The 6,000-nt window shown below is 42.7% G+C and overlaps 1 long non-coding RNA gene across 2 annotated transcripts in view; it reads left to right on the top strand.

The window, feature by feature from the left end:
- LOC140846745 (uncharacterized) overlaps positions 1 to 5,712 on the top strand; it is a 34,937-nt gene extending 29,225 nt beyond the window's left edge. For both annotated transcript variants that reach the window (XR_012126119.1, XR_012126120.1), the window contains 2 exons: positions 63 to 149; positions 3,532 to 5,712. This is a non-coding gene — a long non-coding RNA (uncharacterized lncRNA). The remainder of the gene's footprint in view (positions 1 to 62; positions 150 to 3,531) is intronic.
- Positions 5,713 to 6,000: the final 288 nt, after the last annotated feature.

Consider the following 6,000-nt stretch of genomic DNA (forward strand, 5'->3'; position numbering starts at 1 on the left):
AAGAAAGGTCAATACTATACCCCCAATATTTTAAGACTTTCTTTCTTTTCTATTTATGTAAGGTATACTGTTTGAAGGATAGAGATTCAAGCAAAATTATAAAATTTTGGAAGAGTCAAGATAGAACTTAAACAATCTTAAACTACTTGGTAAGTCATTGATATGTGGCCCTTGAGCAACTGTCATTAGCAGCATGGTGAAGGGTAGGTAGAGACAGGAACCAGCAGGACTGGCTATTTATTTTTGTTGCGTGTTTTGCTCAATATCTCTTTTCTGACAAACTTTCACATACTGGTATAGACCTTAATAGAGAGATAATTTAACATCTGATTATCTTCTGTTACTTGTGTTATGAAATTTCTTCTCTAAGACAGAATATTCCATTGCTTAAATTTTCTGCAAATATAAATTGCACCCCCCAAAAATGTTTGAGAGGTCTTTGTTTCCACCACTGTGATAGAAAATAATGCAAGATTCTAAGAAAGCATACAACTTTGTTATCGATCAAAAGATATAATTCAGGATGTAAAACAAAGAAATGTAAAATAAACAATGGAAGGTGTTAATAGGTATCAGAATTGCAAAAAGTGGTTGTGCTAATGTCTCTTCTAGACATTCATTCCTCAGGACTTTTTCTTTGATGGCCCTACCGTGCCTGTTGTTCAAACTGTGGGTCTCAACCACTTAGTAGGTTGTAAAATTAATTGAGTGGATTATGTCTACCATTTAAAAAGTATAATAGAACATATCAAAGTGCACTGCATGTAGGAAAGTTGTGCATTATTCCACGAACACTTTTTTTTTTAGTTACAAACACACATGTACACACAAAGTGTATGTGATGGGTTTCACTGTAAAATGTATTTCTTTTAATGATTCCATCAAATTTCAAAGATGCTCCATTAGCCAAAGTAATCTACAACCTAGATCTTTATTACTACCATTTATTAAATGCCCCACATTTCTCAGGCCCATTAATAATAATGCTTTAAAATTTATTTAGGAGACTACAATGACAGTAGTCCTAGTACGAGTCAGCTGGAAGACTCTTCATAATAGAAACATCTAACGTGTACTGAACACTGTTAACGTGTTTGGGAGTTGTGCTAAATATTTTTCATACATTGTCTAATGTACTTCTCAAAACAACCTTATGAGAAGGCTTCTGTTACTCTTCCTGTTTTTCAGATGATAAAGCTAAGGTTTCAAGAAGTAAGAGTAACTTGCCCCAGGTCACTGAACTAGTAAAACTGAAGCCCGTGCCTGTCTGGTTCAACACAAGCATTTTACCACCATCCCTACAACATTTTTCAGGAACGAATCCCTCATGGAAAACTTTGTGATTTGCTGTTTAATTCTTTTGAAATGTTCCTCAGCTGTAGGATAATTCAACCGCCCCCTTGATCCTTGATAAGGGATGTATCTATGGTTGTGGGTGTGTAAGGTGGGGCAATACGAAGGAAGTTGATTCCTGATCCGATTCTGAAGAACCTATTCCTTCCTCCTCCTCTAGACTCTGTCTTAACTGGCCCGAAGTCATAGATTCCAAGGTATACCCGCCTTCTCCACTCAATACTGGGAATTCTTCTCATTCCTCCCACCAAGAATGAATTTCCTCCCCACCAGAAAACACCACTACCACCACCACACTAGGAATCCTAAATCTGGGAGTCCCTGGGACTAGAGAGAATTTCTCTAGGTCAGAGATCAGCAGAGTTTTCCCACAAAGGACCAGGTAGTAAATATTTCAGGCTTTGTGAACCATATGGTGTCTGTCACAACTTTTCCATTTAACCATTGCAGGGTGAGAACAGTGTGGATACCCTGAACAGATCAGTGTGGCTGGATTCAGCCTATGGGCTGTGGTTTGCCAACCCTTGTTCAAGAGCCTAAAATGATTCTCTCTCATGGACAGTTTTGCTCTTTTTTTTAGTTTTACATTCACCTGAAATACTTTTCGCTGTGTGTCCTCATCCTCCCATATTCAAACAGCCTCCTACCAGCAATTACACAACAAGACCTCGGAAGCTGCAGGGTATGAAGTGTACCTGGGATTTGTTTACAAGATCCTAGTGTCTTTGTAGGTTCACCCATCACTGGGTCGTGGTTTTAGGTGTGTAAGCGCAGGAGGGTCTGTCAGTTCAACTCCAAAAGAAGGACCCCTGTGGGGCTCTGTGTCCTTCAGGAGTTGAGAAGATTCTTCAGCAAATGAGCCCAACATCTTCCTCAAATATTTGGCAGTAAAAATGACCCCACACACCTATGTCACTGGTAAGGTCTATGTTAAATAAGGCCTGGGCTCTCGGAATAGGACATTTCTCTGGACTAGGAAAAAGTTCTCAATCAGAGGGCTGCTGTTTGCATTTTCACTCTGTGACACCATTCCTGTACCTGTCAGTAGTGTTGATCTTGAAAGTAAGGGTACAAAATTGTAGGTAATATGACCTAGTGGTTTTCTAAAATTATGTGTATTTTTATTTGTTCTAGGATTCATCTCTTTCCTCTTTCCTTCCCTCCCTCCTTCTGTTTCTTTCCTTCCTTCTTTCTCTTTTTTTATACAAATAATCTCCTAGTAGTTTGTAAAACAGTGTTTCCTAGGAAGCAAAGGGTCCTTTTCCCACCTCATCAAAGGATAGGTGTGGAAATGTCAGCTAATGTTGAGCAGGGTGAGAAGAGGCTGAGGGGCAGAGACACACGGGGATCGGGATGGTACTGGTGAGAGCTGTGCGTGAGCAAGGTGAGACCCCGCCTCCATCTCCTCTTTGGAATTTTCTAGAACATCTTCAGTCTGATGCATTATGGGATTGAATGTTTATTCTTTGGATACATAAAGAAACAAGTTAGCACAGTGTGAAGACAGCACTCCTCACCACAAGGCAGTCACTATGTGCCTTATTCTCTCTCTCACACACACATACGCACTTACTCATGTATACATTGTACATATTTGTGGGAACATTCTCCTTACATATATATGATAACACCAAAATCTTAACAGTTATTGATTCTTCGTGGTGGGATTACCAATCGTTTTTATTTTTAATGCTTTTGTTTTTGTTGGTATTTTCTCGGCCTTGTATAAGGAACATATATGAATTTTATCTCACCTGCATAATAAAACAAACAGCCCTTTATCAGTTAGTTATCTTAGTATTTATATGGGGAGAGAAGAAAGGGAAAAAAAGGCTTTGAGGACACTGAAGATTTGAGAAGAGCTAACGGGGGAGCTAGAAGGGGAAACTAAGGGTCCCAAACCTCCCCACATTATTTTTACTGAGGACTGGTAGGCTAAGAATGTTAGAAAAGCATAAATATAGCATTGCATTTCCTTCCCAAAATCCCTCCAGGGAAAAGGCGCGCAGTGGGAGTTGATGTGTCTGGCTGACGAGGCGCTTTCCCACGTTCTGTGTTCAAAAAGAGAAAAGGTTGCTTTAAATATTAGATAATAGGGAAATGGATATTTAAAATGAGCTCCTTCTGCATGTTTGATTTACCTTATTTTAAAATACTGTTATCATACTTTCATTTCAGACAGTCTGCTTCTCTAAATCCATCCGGTTCAGTGAACACTTTGTAAATGCCTACACGGGGCTCGCCGCTGTTCAGGAGGATAACAGATCCGAGAGTGAGGCAGCAATCCTACCCTTCAGAGGCACTGTCCAGTACAGTGCATCATCCCAACTGTGGGACAGTCACCCTGGAAAAACACAAATGCCAGAGTCTCACACAGACCACCTGCTCAGAATCTCAGGGGTAAGGTCTGAACATCAGTATTTTTTAAAATCATCCAAAGTGACTCTAATACGCAATGAAGATTGAGAACAACAGTCTAAAAGCAAAGAGAGGCCAGGCAGGTCATTGCAGCTCCACCTGCTGAGTCTGTGAAAAGAACGTGTGTGTTCTGCTGGTCATGGCAGAGGCGGGGGGGTACGGGGAACAATTTTGCCTTGAGAGGGGATGTCCTGTGAAGGAGTCACAAGAAAAGGGACACTTTAGCCAAATCTTAAAAGGCAAGTTGGAGTTTACTAAATCAGACAAAGGAGATGGGACAGGGGGCATTCCATGCAAAGCAACGAGCCAAAGCCGAGGCTGGCGGTAGGAAATGTTGGGCATATGCCCTGGGACTGCATAGGGAGGGGCAGCGGTGTATTCATTTGCTAGGGATGCAGTAACAAAATACCATGCACTGCATGGCTTAAACAGCAGAAATCTATTCTCACGTGCCAGGAGCATGCCGAGTGGGTTAAGGCAGCAGGCGAGGCAAGAAGGAGCCCAGGGGTGTGTTCTAGCCCTCCAGCCCGATGATGTGGGCAAGGAAAGAAAGACTTTCCCAAGGGGAGACTTAGTAAGACCAACCGATGGACCAGGAGGGAGTGGGAAAGGGCGGGGCTGGATCAAAAAGTAATTGAGAAGTGTAAGTGTGAGAAGAGAAGTGGGTCTTTTGTTTGTTTTTTCACGGAAAGGGAGAAGTCCATCTTCCACGAGGAACAATGAGCTCAGTTTCAGGTTTGGTGAGAATGAAATGATAGAAGGCATCCAAACAGAGACGTCAGCAGACCACTAGAGATACTGACCTGTAGCCTGGGACAAGAGTCAGGGCTGGAGATCTAGAGAGGAAGCCAGTCACCATGGGGACAGTTTGTGATCTTCATGGTGCAGAGGCAACCCCAACAATGACAAATTGGGGCCAGAGGGGGGCTCCTCCATCTCACTGTCCTTGCACTCAGGGTGTCTCCTGCCCGCTCAGTGTATAGGGGCTGGTCTGGACAGGGCCAGTTAGGATGGCTGTGGCCACGCAAGGCACAGAGTCCTTTGATATCCCCCGAAGTCACAGTTCACAGTGCGAAAGGGTTGGCAACCAGTGTGCCAGGGCTGGAAGGTGTGCTGTGGGACGATTAGAAGTCTGGGCTGCCATCAAAATCATGGCCATTTAGTTTCCTCTAAAATATATTTCAATATCCTCTTTGAGACAGGGACCATGGATGTAGTCAGAGTAGGGTGAGGGCCTCCGGAGGGGGCAGGGCGGGATATTTGCAGTCAGAGCAATGTAACTACATGCAAGGAAACCCCCTCTGCTAAAACTCTATGTTAAACATTGAGCTCTAGAATCATTTTTCAGTGAAATTAGTTAATGTTCCCCAAGTAAAGAAGAGTAGCACATTTTTTATTATGCTAACCATTTAAAATCATGTGTAAGGTTCACTTTAGCATACTAAAAGGCCCAGCCTATGTGCTGTCTTTCCTCCTTCAGATCTGATGAAGTGATTTTGCAAGCTGGGCAACTAATTTAGCAAGTAAGCCCAGGCATAAACAACACAGTAAAAGGCAGGAAGGATTCCACCTTAAAGATAAGATTGCATTTTAATACCCAAGAAGTTAAGACGTTAGAAATTCTTCACTTACAGTTCAGCGAACAATGCCTCAGCCCACCTTGGGGGCTGAGCAGGTGGCCTTGTTTCATATGCCCCCAGACCAAGATGCTGGTCTTTCAGGGAGAAATCATCAGAGGAAGTTGCTTGTGTTAAGTTAATCCTAAATATTCAGGGACCACCTAACAAGTCCACACCCCTAAGTTTTTTCATGTTCTTGAAAAATCCTCAGTTGCCTATAAAACCCCCTAGACAGCACACCACTATGGACTCTCTTGTCCCCTCCTGGCATGAGCCAGGAGCTCTATTCTCTCACTTTATCTCTAAATAAAAGCCTGTACCTTGCTCTCTTACCTTGATTGTTTGTGAAGCTCATTCTTTGGCTTTGTGAACAAGAACCCCAGCATCATCTTCACCTCCAAGGGAAGGCAACATGGGCTCTGAAGGTATGGGGGCCCCTGCTGGGTACAGAATGACCCCGAAGCTTCCTTGGGAGGGCCCTATAAAAGTTGACTCTCCACTGCTTCTCTCCTTTCCACAAGTGGATCTAGCCTAAAAGCCTGTGCTCCATAATTTGAGCCATTAGGCCAGGAAATCTCCTTGAATGACTATTAGAAAGATTACTGGGTTA

This window comes from Manis javanica, chromosome 16, assembly GCF_040802235.1.
Source record: "Manis javanica isolate MJ-LG chromosome 16, MJ_LKY, whole genome shotgun sequence".
In the NCBI taxonomy this organism is placed as follows: Eukaryota; Metazoa; Chordata; class Mammalia; order Pholidota; family Manidae; genus Manis; species Manis javanica.